Source organism: Pan troglodytes, chromosome 12 (assembly GCF_028858775.2).
Source record: "Pan troglodytes isolate AG18354 chromosome 12, NHGRI_mPanTro3-v2.0_pri, whole genome shotgun sequence".
NCBI classification, from domain to species: domain Eukaryota; kingdom Metazoa; phylum Chordata; class Mammalia; order Primates; family Hominidae; genus Pan; species Pan troglodytes.
Genome location: NC_072410.2, coordinates 54,933,630 through 54,949,351, shown reverse-complemented (window position 1 = coordinate 54,949,351; position 15,722 = coordinate 54,933,630).

Sequence of the window (15,722 nt, the reverse complement as noted above, 5' to 3'; positions counted from 1 at the left end):
ACCTCACCTTTGCTGGTGGTTTAATGTAAAATAGGGCATATGTGTTATTTCATTTTTCTAAAATCTGAAAGAATCTCAATTCTAAAATACATTTAGCCCTAAGTGTTCGGAAAGCAATTTTGGACCTGTATTTTTATTTTCTTATTTTACAAATGAAAATACAAAACTCGGAGAAGTGAAGGTATTTGCCCCAATTCACAGAGACAGTAAGGGAGAAGCAGGGGTTCTAACCCATCTATGCCCAAAGCCCAGCCCTTAACCACTAATTAACACTGCCTCTCTCAGCTACAAATGCAACCAGTGTGCCTCTGCACACAAATGTATAACAAAGGCCAAGCCACCAATTCTGGAATTAGGGCAAAAACTACACATTCCAGAGAGTACCTCAGGACCCTAACCAGGCCCTATAACCACAACCGAAACTGACTGAATTAGAGTCACCATTTGCCCAGCACAAATGGAGGCAATGTGGGTTTAGTATTTGTGGTATTTCAAAGGAAAATGAATCCCGATATCAAGTTCTCCAATACATTGCAGTAATTAACATTTTCAGAATCTAGCTATTTAATTTAAAACACCTCAGGGTAGGGGATCCTCAATAAAAGCGAAACAAAGGGAAAATTCCCCATCCGGAGAAGCACTGCTTTCTTAATCACAGCTGAGAGCAAAGGCTCCCTCCTGCTGAAAGAGGCCAACCCAGTTTCCTTTTTCATGATCCTGCTAAAAAAGAGGATGCTAGGGAAACCCTCAGGGATCCCTAGAGGCCTGGCTGTCAGCTTCCAGAGGGCAAACTCTGAGGACCCATCAAACCACTGGCATGAATCAGTAGCCACGCCAGTGGCATGGCTCATAGGCAGATCAATGATCAACAATCCAGGATCCAGGCATCCTTGGGTTTTGTTAAGAAATCACTATAAACCTGGGGAAGAACACCAGTGACTTCAGCAATATAATGCAGCATGGGTAACTCTCTATTTGGAAATGTTTAATTAGTGAATGAGTTTGGGGAGCAGCTCTTCTTAGGGATAATTAGTTAAGGTTTAACATATGAGACTGCAGAAAATTCTCATTAGTAGGAGTCAGCAGATTTCCCTTCTCTTTGATGGCCAATCAGAAGCCCTTATAGTGTGCTTACGAAGTGCCCTCCTCAATGCTCACTTTAGCAGTATGTTTCCAAATTCTCAGCCGATTAGACTCTGAGACAAAATGGGGACTAAAAGCCCTTGCAATGGGGTTTAATGCATGAACCTAGGTAGGGGCTGGTTTTGGCTGAACTGTCTGGGACTTAAACTCCCTTTTCACTACTTACATCTTGGGCTTCCAGTGATGAGCGCACAGTAGATTGGTACTCCTTGACACCTACAGCTGTAAAAGCATTAGAGAAAATTGTTGATCCACACTTATCATAGAACAAAGGAAATATGTCCCTGTGGCCTGGACAAAGAGAAAAGCTGCCTGATTCTCATTTAACCAGGTTGGTGCCATAATTCCAGGAAAAGATCCAAAAGCAATTGCTGCCGCCTCACACCATCTGGAATGTCCTTTACCCCAAAAAAGCATCAGGAAGACGCACAAATCACTCATATACATGTCCTTGGGTGCTCTGCAGAGGGAAATGACTTCAAAAGATTAGATCAGCTGATACTTCAGAAAGCCATTTGTTCCAGATAAATGCAAATTATCTACCCCACACAAAAGATTCAGACTCAGACATGAAGATAATGACCATGGTTAACTCCAAGGAAAGAAGCTGTATCTCTCACCTGTAAGGACTATCCTCTTATGGTCAACAGAAGTCAGTTCTGCATGATTCTGTACAAGGGCCTGTCTCAGAAAGCTGCCATCATCAGTGATTCTGCCTGGTGTCAGCCAAAGTGAGAGCCCCAGGAGAGAAAACCAAAGTCACTGCAATGAACTCATGCTTAACTGGCAATGTCTTATTCTAAGCAAGGGGAAAATTTTTAAACAACACGAAAACTAAGGGATATGTACTTTTAGCCAATAACTAGCTTCTTTTTTGTGTACAAAGTTTTTGAGCTTCTGACACCATACTGCTAAGATAAGAAAGGAGAGGTTGGAAGATGCTGGGGCTTTGAGGTTCAGAACGTGTGGTCTACAGAGTGAGATGTCCTCCATTTCTATCCTTCCAGTCTTCCAAGTAACACCATAGACCCAGGTTGTAAGCTCTTCTGAGCCAAAACCAAAAATTTAGAAACATTCAGGCACATAGTGCTTACAACTATGGCTTTCAAATGGTGGTGTATAGAATGCCCTGGTGTAGGAGTAAGAATCCACCGAAGGATCATGGCAAGTCTCCCAAGCTCTCCAGGTCTCAGGTTCTTTATTACATGAGGAGTATGCATGATTAACAACACAAACTTGGCAGCCAAATTTCTTAGGCTCACATCTTGATTTTGTTACTTACTTTGTGACACGGGACATAGAACAGTGCCTGGTTCATAGGTAACTGCTATATACATGTTGCTATTATTGTTATCAGTAAACTGAGAATGAAAACATTGGTCCTTCCTATACTACAGAGAAGTAATAAGGGCAAAACAGAATGAGATGTTTGAAAAACAAGTTCAAAAGAGTGAATAAATCACTATATAAGCAAATTTCCTATTATGTTTCTTTTTTATAACACATCCTACTACTATGGTATTTCATTGATTCTAAGACACAGATTTTTTGACATTTTAACATCTCTGAAGTTGTATGTACCTGACAATTAATGAGGGGACATAATTAATTGGCATTTTATAATTTTTGAATGATACATAAAATATGTTTTATAATTAATAGTATCTTAAGTTCAATAAAATATGACAGTATATTTCCAATAAATGTGAATCATTTGGTTGTTTCTGGGTTCAGACATCCAATCCTGCTCATAATCATAATTTTGCTTTTTCTTCAGATGCCCTTTTTAAATTTCAAGCTAATTTGGTCTAGGACTACTGGACTCTGAAGCAGAAGGACTGGGATCCAATCCCGATCAAAACAACCACAGATGCAGGCTGGGGGGCATGATAAAACAGCAATGACTATAATAACAAAAACTCATTTTATGAAAAACACCTCTGAAAAAGAATAGTTCAAAATAAATTTAAGTATGCATTAGGTGATAAAAATGGCGTTTTAAATCCTTGGTGAAAGAATGGACCTACCAATCAATAAACTGGTGTACAACAAAAGGCAGCAAATTAAAGGGGGTGGGGAGGGTGCTTAGAGTTGAAGAACAACCTTACTGCTTACAGCAAAATCAATTTCAGGTGCAGAGGGAAAAAAAGTAAAGGGAACTTCATCTTGCACCTTAAGTACCAGCACAATCACAGGCAGGTAGAGCACTAACCAGGTTCTTGGGGTCCCCAGTTCCAGGACTTCACTCTTAGATGGCATTTTTGGACCTCCCTGGGCCGCAGAAGAGCCCACTGCCATGAAGGATGAGTCCAGGTCAGGCAGCATTCAGCACAAGCTGACTGAAGGGCCCTTGGGCCTTACGGGAACATCAGTAGTAGTCTGGCAGTGCTGTTTGTGGCGTAGGGGGCAGGGGCTATGGAGCAGGGCTCTTCTGACTTTGGAAAAGGGAGGAAAGAGTGGGAAAAACTGCGACCTGTGGTGTGAGTGCCAGCTCAGCCACAGTACAGTAGAACACCAGGTAGACTTCTAAGGTTTTTTACTCGAGTCCCTGATTGCGGCACCTCTGGACCCACCTGGAACCTAGAGAACCTCACCACCCTGAAGGGAAGTTCACAGGCCTGGATGGCTTTGCCAACAGTTGATTTTAGAGCCCCAATACAATAATAGCTGGAGACTTCAACACTCCACTTGCAGCACTGGACAGATCAGATAGGAGGATTGTCTGGAAAGATGAAATTCAACAAAGAAACTTTAGACTTAATCTGCACTATAGGCCAAATGGATCTAACAGATATTTACAGAACGTGTCATCCAATGGCTACGGAATACACATTCTTTTCCTCAGCACATGGATCATTTTCAAGGATAGAGTATTATGTTAGGTCAAAAAACAAGTCTTCAAACATTTAAAAAATTGAAATAATATCATCCCTGCACTTCGGGAGGCTGAGGTGGGTGGATCACAAGGTCAGGAGATTGAGACCATCCTGGCTAACACGGCGAAACCCCGTCTCTACTACAAAAAAAAAAAAAAAAAACACAAAAAAAATTAGCCAGGTGTGGTGGTGGGCGCCTGTAGTCCCAGCTACTCTGGAGGCTGAGGCAGGAGAATGGCTTGAACCCGGGAGGCAGAGCTTGCAGTGAGCCGAGATCAGGCCACTGCACTCCAGCCTGGGTGACAGAGAGAGACTCTGTCTCAAAAAAAAAAAAAAAAAAAAAAAAAAATTGAAATATCAAGCATCTTCTCTGACCACAATGGAATAAAACTAGAAATTAATAACCAGATAAATTTTGGAAACTACATAAATACATGAAAAACAATATGCTCCTCAGTGACCAGTGGGTGAATGAAGAAATTAAGAAGGAAATTGAAAAAATTATTGAAACAAGTGATAATGGAAACACAACATACCAGAACCTATGGGATACAGCAAAAGCAGTACTAAGAGGGAAGCTTATAGCTAAAAGTGCCTAAATCAAAAAAGAGGAAAAACTTCAAAGAAACAATCTAATGATGTATCTTAAAAAACTAGAAAAGCAAGAGCGAACCAAACTCAAAATTAGTGGAAGAAAAGAAATAATAAACATCAGAACAGAAATAAATGAAATTGAAATGAAAATAATACAGAAGATCAGCCCGGGCACAGTGGCTCATTCTTGTAATCCCAGCACTTTGGGAGGCTGAGGCTGGGGGATTGCCTGAACTCAGGAGTTCGAGACCAGCCTGGCCAACATGGTGAAACCCCGTCTCTACTAAAAATACAAAAAATTATCTAGGCATGGTGGCACATGCCTGTAATCCCAGCTACTTGGGAGGCTGAGGCAGGAGAATTGCTTGAACCTAGGAGGCAGAGGTTGCAGTGAGCCGAGATCATGCCACCGTACTCCAGCCTGGGTGACAGAACAAGACTCTGTCTCAGAAAAGATCATTGAAACAAGAAGTTGGTTTTTTGAAAAGTCAAACAAAGCAGACAAATCTTTAGCCAAACTAAGAAAAAAAAGAGAAGATCCAAATATACCTTCAGTATTGAAAATGATGCAAAGATAAAATACCTAGCATAGCAAGTTGGCATTATATGTGAAGGAACAGAAGCCACACATGATTAAATTATTTGCCAGAGAAGATTTCCTGTATTTTGGGCCGGTGTTTTCACTTTTATGATCTTCAGAACACTCACTGAACTCGTATTTGGAGAGTGGTTGTGGTCTACAAATTTTGTAAGTACATGCTGTCCATTTGGAAAACAACACAATCACAAGCAAAGGAGTTATAGAATGAAAAGAATTTGCAATTTTTGCAGGGCACGGTGACTCACACTTGTAATCCCAGCAGTTTGGGAGGCTGAGGCAGGCGGATCACTTGAGGTCAGGAGTTTGAGACCAACCTGGCCAACATGGTGAAAGCTGTCTCTACTAAAAATACAAAAATTAGCTGGGCGTGGTGGTGTGTGCCTGTAATCCCAGCTACTCAGGAGGCTGAGGCAGGAGAATTGCTTGAACCTGGGAGGCAGAAGTTGCAGAGAGCTGAGATTGTGCCACTGCACTCCATCCTGGGTGACAGAGGGAGACTCTGTCTTTAAAAAATTGCTATTTTTATAAGTCCTTTCTATGGGACATAAATACATTAAAGAAAACATTTTTCAAAAGAATCTTGGAATACAATAGACATTCCTAAGTATGACAAAAATGCACATATGCCATAAAGAAAAGAGCTACTAAATTTAACTTCATTTATATTTTTACATTTCTGAATGAAAAATATCAATAGATAAATAACAATGAAGGGTGGGGGTGGCAACATTTATGACAAATAGCTAATTTCCTTATAAGTACACGGTAATTTTACAATTTTCAAAATCCAGCTCAGAAACAAGAAACAAGGCCAGGCACAGGAGCTTGTGCCTGTAATCCCAGCACTGTGGGAAGCCGAGGCGGGAGTATCACTTGTGGCCAGGAGTTCAAGACCAGCCTGGGCAACATAGCAAGACCCCCATCTCTACAAAAAAATTAAAATATTAGTGAGGATGGTGGTGCACATCTGTGGTCCCAGCTGCCTGGGAGGCTGAGGCAGGAGGATCACTTGAGTCCAGGAGGTCGTGGCTGCAGTGAGCCATGATTGCACATCCAGCCTGGGCAACACAGTGAGACTCTGTCTCAAAAAAAAAAAAGAAAAGAAAGAAAAAGAAAGAAAGAAAAAAGAGAAACAAGATTTCAACTCTACCACTGACTAGCTTTGTGATGGTGGGTAAGTAGGTAAGAAGCTAGGGTTCCACTTCTGCTAGTGAGAGCTGGGCGAGATTGTCCACAGAGTCTTCCCAGTTCCCATACTGTGTGATCGTCCGCAAATCTCCAGGTTTGAAAAAGAGGAAAATTATGCACTTAAATGAAATGGAATTTTATAAAGGATACAACACAAAACAGATTAAAAGACAGATTGTTTGGCTTGAATTCCTAAACAATTACACGCAAAGTACAAAATGAGACTTCTTGTTTGTAACTTAAAATTTTTAAAGAACTTTTATGGATGAAAAGTACCAGAGAATCTCATGATTAGCCTGTTCACAAGCTAACAAATTATAAAATGTCTGCCTCCTTTTCTAGAGAGAAATAAAGGGTCATTCGGGGACTACCAGCCCTAGAGTTAAAATTAATTTCCAGTAAATCTGAAAGGAGAGCAACATGTCCACTGAGTGATCCCAACACCTACAAAAACCACAGAGGAAGTGAGAGCAGACAGCAGTTTTCCTTCAGAACAGTGGGGTTGTGAGGTCTTGGTAGGTTTGCTGTGCACAGAGCGCCCATCACCTTCCCACCAAGCCTGATTCACAATCTAAGTGTCTCTGGAGGACCGAGCAAGGAAGTGGATTGGTCCCAGCTGGCTCCTAATAGTTCACAAATCTCTGATGCTCTGCTTAACCCAGAGTCTGTCAATTTTTTTCACTCCCAGGCTTTTCTGCAGATGCCAAACTCTAGGAGAATCTCTTTTCTCGCACTGCTCCACAGCCTTGCTAACCCATGACATCATTCCCACAGCCTTCTATGGCTCCCTAAAGCTGCTCCTGTAATCTGCTAACCCCACCATTCCAGAACAGTGGCACATCAATAAAACCCAGCAGTTCTGTTATTTGGGTTTCATTAAGCTTTTCAGGAAAATCTTTCGTGGTGGACAGTTAGTAAAGGAAACAGAACAAAGAAATAAAGCACCAGCTCATTAGACCTGAATCAGAGCATAGAACCAAACTCTACTCACTTGGAAAGGGTTGGCTAGGGGGTCTTAGAAGTCTGCAGGCTCTATAAAAAGGAATGTTGCTCTTCAGACACTGAGCAGGGAAATTTGTTGGTGGTCCAAGCCCTAGGATATGGAATTTAGGACAGAACAAAATTGTTCTAGGGATGTGAGCCCCTCCTTACCTGATAACAATCCAAACCCCAGGGACTGACTTGCTCACTTGAGGCTGGCTGCTTTCCAAGCCCAGGACCTCATCCAGCTTGCCTTCCCCTTTCTCCAAGAAATTCTTCCTTGAAAGGAGATACACTTTAGTGTAATAGCTCTTTAGACAGATATTTATCAAGGGTCTATTCCTTACCAGGTATCATGTGCAATGCTTTGGTGTCCACTACCCTATTCCACAGGGATCTACTTAGAGGCAGAAGCAGAGAATTTGCTGAGACCTTACAAGAGGCTGCAGAGAAGCCTCTGAGATGGGAGGTCCCAATTTTACAAGTTGGGGCTCAGAGCAAGAAGACTCACCCTGTTCAGGACTTCTTTAAGGGAGGATCATGTTAAAATGCAGACTCTCATTCTACACATCTGGAATTGGGCTTGAGATTCTTCATTTCTAACAAGTTCCTGGACCACTCTTTGATGAGCAAGGCCCTGACTCCCGGGGAAGATGCCGCCTCCTATGGGCCACCCCTGCTTTGGTTCTGGTGGGAAGGGTAGGGCATTGAGGGAAAGGGTGTGACTGCTGGAAATCGCTGGTCCTCTTAGAGGATCCTGAGTGAACACATCCAGTCCCCTACTTTTTCCCAACTCAATTATCCTAAAGAGATTTTTTTCCTTTTTAATAAACCCAGTGGTTAACAACTAGCTTGTTAGTTAAAGGCCTGAGGGACACAGAGGGAGGCTCATGCCCTACTACTCAGTTCATTAACTGGAGTAACAACCAATTTCAAGGTGATTATTGCTATTATAAGCTCTGATCAATTTTTTAAACATGTTTCCAGGTTTTAAACCTAAAGCGGGAATATTAGAGCTCAGAGAGCAGCTGTGTTGAGAATTAGTCATATCCCCAGATTAATATCTGATCTCTCCATCAAAGAGAATACAGGACACATTTAGTTAGGGTTCTAATTGTACCTCCAATAAACCTCCACCACAGTGAAATATGAGTGCCCATAATTTTTAGTTTCAACTTCCTATACATAATCCATCTGACTGGATGGTCTTGAACAGAGGCAGTTAAAGCAATTTGTTTCACTTATATAAAGAAATAAATCAGTGCTTAATTATGTGAGGTTTATTATTAACAGTGCTGGCAATCTGACCATATGCCATGACTTCATCTTTTTACATCAAGAAAAAATATGAGAATATACTGATTGCTTTTATGATGGCTGTGCCCACTCCAGAGTGACGCTTGTGGCACACAATGTGACCCAATGAGGAGGAGGAGGTTCTACGTGTTCACACTGTTCTCAGTACCCAGCTGTGGGCCTATGATGCATGCATAATGGTCAGTGAACAGTTGCCACTGAGAAGAGGCAGGAAAACTTCACATCATCCTTAGTACTGCTTCCCATCGTGAGAACAAGTTCATCAAATCTTTTTTTCTCCAGAATCTCGATGTCTTTCCTAGACCAGCATTAAATCACCAGCATGCAACAGAAGAGAGGTCACAGATTTGGTGTCAGAAATGTGAGTCCAAATTCCCACTCTTACTAGCTGTGTGACTTGAGTAAGTGATCCAACCCCTCTGACTTCCTATTTATTTCCCTAGCATGGGATATCGATGCCTCCCATGCCAGTTCATGTGAGGATTAGACATTATGGATGAGTAACACCTGGCCCATATTAAGTGCACCGTAAAACGTAGCTATTACTTTGGAAACTCCTATTCTGAGGATAAATTGGATAACTAAAACTTAAGCATGTCTACATCCTATGGTTGTTGATGAACTGATGACATCAGTGACAATATTTCAAATTGGGCTTTTAATTTGCTCTTGCCTTTGATGTCTGTTTCTAGTGGGCCAATTTCCAATTTCTCTTTAGATTGCTGTGTATCCAACAGCAAACTAAGAGTATTCTGAGCTTCATCTGTTTTATAGATGATCTAGTTCTTAGGGAGTTAAAGCCTTCAGGATGGGAGCTGTGACAGGCAGGCTTGCACTCAGGAAATACTTCACAATGGCCACTGGAACTCCTCCTGCTGTGGCAGACAGCTGGTTACCCAGTCAACATGCATTCTCCTGTATTCCTTGGTAAAAGAATCCAGTTGTAGATGCCCAGCTGCTAAAATATGTCTTTGCAGGTCAGGATGGCCAATGATACACAAATGGAAATTGTTGAAGCAGATTTCCAGGAAACCTCCTTGAGGAAGGCACAGACAGCTGGCATCTCCTCCTGTCACCCTTTCCTCTTCCCTGTACTCCATTCCTCAGTATAGAAGTGGTATTGGAAACCCAACAATCAGATGTAACCATAAGGCAGCCCTGGGGATGAAAGCCATGTGCTGAGGATGAAGGGACAGGAAGATGGAAAGAACCTGGGACCCTGATGACACCATATTAGCCTAGAGACTGCTTTTCTCTGGTCTTCTATTGCATGAGGGGCAAAAAAAAAATGTAAGTTATGTAAGTCACTGTTATTACCAATCTATGTTACTAGTAGCCAAATGCAACTATTTTTTGCATTTTTATACACACCCCAAGCAGACTTGCGCTATGCACAAAGGACCCTGGAAGAAAAGTATTCCAGATCTGTGCTAAAAATGCAAAGGACTAAGCTTTACCTACCCCAAATAAACTAGTATGTTACTCATACATGGCTGAAAATGTGGATATTCCTTCCAGAGAGAATAATTTATTTAATTTTATAATATTCTGGACTTGCAATAAATACCTCAAAGGCATACCTTCTACAAGGTCTCTAGCTTAATTGGGTCCATGTTCTGAAGCTTATGAAGTCACCAGTCCTAAAATAGCTCTGCTTTTCATCCCTCACCAAGACATTCTTAAACTCTTTACTAGACACTATAGCAAAATAAAACATGCTTGAAAACATTAAGGGCTGATGAACTGGTTTGGATTTTCTCCAATCCTCTAGACTTTCTCTCCTTCCCATAGCTCTAAAAGAAAGTCCAGCCACTTTGAAATGAAGACATTTGATTTGGGGCCACCACACATTGATTTATCTAGCAGAAGGTGCTTGCATTTTTCAAGCCAGAGCAAAGAGCTTCCATACCACTCTACTATCCCCTTGGTGAGGTATGATGGTTCTTGGCTGCCAGATTAAATAGAAATACAGTGTCTCATTTCTGGTTCCCATGAAGAGGCAACTGAGATGGGCTGACCTGAGAAAAGAACCATTCTGCAATAGAGAAATATATTAACGAAGAGAAATTCAAATCCTAGTTTGCCTCACCATATCTCATTTTAGGTACCTAGAATGGAAAAAAAAAAAAAAAGAATTCATCTCTTTTTTTGTCGGGGGAGGCACTGTCTTGCTCTGTCATGCAGGCTGGAGCATAGTGGCTCAATCATAGCTCACTGCAGCATCGACCTCCTGGGCTCAAAGGATCCTCCCACCTCAGCCTCTCCAGTAGCTAGGACTACAGGTTTGCACCACAATGCCTGGCTTTTGTTTTATTTTTTATTTTTTTGTAGAGATGGAATCTCATTGGGTTACCCAAACTGGTCTCAAACTCCTGGCCTCAAGTGATCCTCCTGTCTCAGCCTCCCAAAATGCTGGGATTACAAGTGTGAGCCACCATGCCCAGCCTCATCTAAACTTTAATGAGATATTTGATACCATTCTACACATTATTTCTGTCTTAACTTTGCTTACCTTATATTGCTGACATAACATGGATTGACTAACACTTAACAAGTAGAAATTAATTGTTCAACAACCCTCAAGATAGTAAACAGGCTAGTCTTCTGAAGTCTGTTCTCATGTTATTTAAAATTTTATAAAATAATAAATAATTGATATTTTACATATACAGATGCAATCGATGGGTTGGAATTGTTCATATCAAAAAAGGGAGAAATAAAATGTAAATGCCTTCATTTAATTAGTAAATATGGCTCATTTGAGCACAGGTTGGTATTTAACAGAGAACGTGCAAAGAAATGCACAAAATAAAGACACTGACAGAAAAGAAACACTTGGAGGGAGAGGGAAAGGGGACTATTAGCTTCTCTGAATTCTCCAAAGATAATATAAGATTATGGTAAATGAACTCCACCAGCTAGCTAGCAATCCTTTCCCAGCAAAAGTGACAGGTTAATCATTCTATTTAATATCAAAAGCCCACCCTGAAAGCTCAAAGTTCCGAATCTGGGAGTAAGCAATGCAGAACTCCATTTCCTAGCTCAAGAACACCAAAAGGCAATCCGTGGGACTAAGTAGACCACTAGCAAAGAATCCCAATCCTGCCTTCCACAGTCTCCAGCCAGGACTTAACAAGCCATGAATTTTCACCACAAAGTAGATTTCTTCATTAAATAGCTAATTAAGCTCTTTTGAAAAACTGATTTTCAACAGAGCTGATAAATTCAACCCAAATTGGAGCATTAGCTAATCAAAACAAGAGACTTCTGCTCAAAAGTACAAACCGAAAGGCTTACAATTCCCACCTCCTCACATACCTTCATTCATTCATAGATAGACCGATAATAGACAGATAGATAGATAGATAGATAGATAGATAGATAGATAGACAGACAGACAGATAGACAGACAGTTAACCTGTTCCTAAATGTGATTAAATAAGGACTTGGAACCTGAAATCATGAATTCAGGAGAAGCTATCTCAGTCCAATTCACACTGGAGAGTATGGAAAGAACCCAGCCAACCTCTGCTTCCTGGGCTGAGTCCATTTCCAGGTCAGTTTAGCACCTTGTTAAGTTGTCTAGTTCTTGATATTCATGGGATCAGTAAATTAGTAACCCCCTGCCTTCACTTAGAAATCACAAAGTAGGACTTCCATTATATTCATCTTTGTGCTCCTTAGAAATCCTGGATTTTCCAAAACTGTAATTATGTGTTCAATCATATGCTCAGAAATGACAGCAAAGGCCAGGCACGTGGCTCACACCTGTAATCCCAGCACTTTGGGAGGCTGAGGCAGGCGGATCACCTGAGGTCGGGAGTTCAAGACCACCCTGACCAACATGGAGTCTCTACCAAAAATACAAAATTAGCCAGGTGTGGTGGCACATGCCTGTAATCCCAGCTACTAGGGAGGCTGAGGCAGAAGAATCGCTTGAACTCGGGAGGCAGAGGTTGCAATGAGCTGGGATTGCGCCATTGCACTCCAGCCTGGGCAATAAGAGCGAAACTCTGTCTCAAAAAAAAAAAAAAAATAGAAATGACAGCAACAATTTGAACTGATGTATTTTCTAGCACTTGATTCTTAGCCCTGTCTCTACACACAAGCATATTATGTCTTACCAAACTACATAGAAAATAGGCAGTCCACCTTCACCTTCTAATACCATTTTGTTTTAGATTACATATTTTATGCATATAATTTCAAATTTTATGAAAATTATAGAAATAATTTGCAAATTATCGGAAAACATACAACAAAGGAAAAAAAAAAAACACAATTCCCTTGATCAGAGAGCTAGACCCTAGACCCTATTAACATTTTGGTGTTTCTTTTGTCAGTCATGTTAGAAATGGTATGGACATATATAATTTTTAGAAAAAATGTATAGTACTTTGTAGCTTAAAAAAAAAAGGTTTCACTCTTGTCGCCCAGACTGGAGTGTAATGGCGTGATCTCAGCTCACTGCAACCTCCGCTTCCTGGGTTCAAGTGATTCTCCTGCCTCAGCCTCCCAAGTAGCTGGGATTACAGGGGCCTGCCACCACACTCAGCTAATTTTTGTATTTTGGGTAGAGACGGGGTTTCACCATATTGGCCAAGCTGGTCTCAAACTCCTGACCTCAGGTGATCCACACACCTCGGCCTCTCAAAGTACTAGGATTACAGGCATGAGCCACCACGCCCGGCCTATAGCTTGCTTTTTCACTAAGGAATACATACTGAACATTTTTCATGGCACTAAATATTCTACAAACTTATTTTGAGTAACTGAATAATATTCCATCAAATATGTTTACTCTAGCCAATCTTCTATTATTGAGTATTCAGGTTGTTTCTAATTTTTACCAGTAAAACATTGCTTCAGAAGGCCGTGGTGGCTCACACCCATAATCCCAGAACTTTGGGAGGTTGAGGTGGGAGGATTGCTTGAGTCCAGGAGTTCAAGACCAGCCTGGGTAACGTGGCAAGACCCTGTCTCTAAAAAAACTAAAAAGATATTAGCCTGGCATGGTGGTGTGTGCCTGTGGTCCCAGCTACTCAGGAGGTTGAGGTGGGAGGATCACTTGAACCCAGAAGGTTAAAGCTGCAGTGAGCAATGTTCATGCCACTGCACTCCAGGCTGGGTGACAAAGCAAGACCCTGTCTCAAAAACAAATTAAAAACAAACAAACAAAAACAAAACATTGCTTCAATGCCTGCCCTCAGAGAGAAGTCATTGCTCACATTCATATTTTCTGGGACAAATTGCTAGATATAGAATTGTTGGGACAATGGATGTGAACAAATTGTAAATGCTTATACACGTTGACAAATTGTCCTGCAAATAAGTTGCACCAATCACACTCTACCATAATATATGTAAATGCCCCAAGGTATGGTCACTTTCCTTACATCCTCACTAACTTTAGTATCATTTTTTCTCTTTGCCAACTTAAAAGACCAAACAAAGGCATATCAATTTGATTTTAATTTCTCTTATTGCTAGTGAGATTGAACCTGTTTTCATTTGTTTATCATACATTTGTGTTTCATCTTTCAAATTATTTATTCATGGTCTTTATCCATTTTTCTATTAGGATATTTGTCTATTTGATTAGCAAGAATATTGTATGCATTAGGGATATGTACCTTTTAGGTGACATATAGATTATATATGTTTTTCCCAACTGTTTGTCTTTTAACTTCCCTCATAGTGTTGACATATGGAAATTTTAGAAGGTTTTTATAGCCAAACCTATCCCTCTCCTCTCATACTTTTATTCCTCTTATAAAGCCCTTCCCTGCCTCGAGTTATCATTTATTCAACATTTTCTCCCATTATATTTATTGGTTTGTGTTTTGCTTTTGTCACTAACTTACACATTTAATCTATCTGAAATTTATTTTGCCATGACAATAGGAAAGAACCCTCCAACTTTTTGTAAATAGTTAACTCTGAGCCACAACTTATGCCATTGATATGGTATACATTCACAACATTCTTATGCACTATATTTGGTCTATAACTTTAGCATTGTGGTTAAGAGCTTTGGTTTGGGAGTCAGACTTGATTCAAACTCACCATTCCTACCTTTGTGACCTTGGACCAGTTATTCAACCTGGTTAAGCTTCGATTCTCTCACCTGCAAAGCACTTAGCAAAGGGTCTTGCATATAGTAAGTGCTCAATCAATATTAGGCATTAGCAACCTTTTCAATTAGATCTCAGAATGACCACACAAATTCTACAACTGCACCTGATTTGCTCTCACTGCAATATTAAGGAATAGTCTGGAAAATTTCCTCAGCAGCCTGAACCTTAGCTCATGAGGCAACCTTCCTCCCTTCAACCAGACTATGTAGAGCCCACTGACAATTCGAGGGGAATGAATCAGATCACGGCTTTTCTCCACAAAGCTTCTAGCCTCCCTTTCACCCCATTCCTATTAATATAAGCCACCACAAGCCAGCAGCAGAGGGAGAGGAATCCACAACCACAGGTCAACATCATTGCCTTCCCCACATGCAGAACACACACTCTGCTCCAGCTTCCTCCCTAACTCACAGAAGATGACTCACTTTACTCCATGGCTTAAGGTATTTATTTTCCCTTAAGGAAGAACTAGTGTTGTTATACTTGGAGGTCCTGACAGTTTGGGATTCAGGAGAAAAGGACAGTGGAGGAAAGAATTCCAGGGTAAGATACTCAGAGAGTTTTCAATGGTTGTGCAATTAATTTAACAAACTGTCCCAATCTCAGATAACTTCTAAAGACCAAAAAAAAAAAAAAAAAAAAAATACTACCTGGTTAAAAAGCCAAGCAGTTAAATCAGAGGCATAAATTGGGTCTTTATTACCAAGTTCTCCACCTCTCTCTTAAATCATTACATTCCCTCTAATATTTCTTTATTAGAAATATTATAGGGGTAGAAGGTAGTTTGATGTATAATGGAAAGGACTCAGTATTTGGAGTTAGACATAACTTCTAAGATACATCATCAGATACCTGCAAAACCCTGTCTTCTAGCCTAGTTCAGTT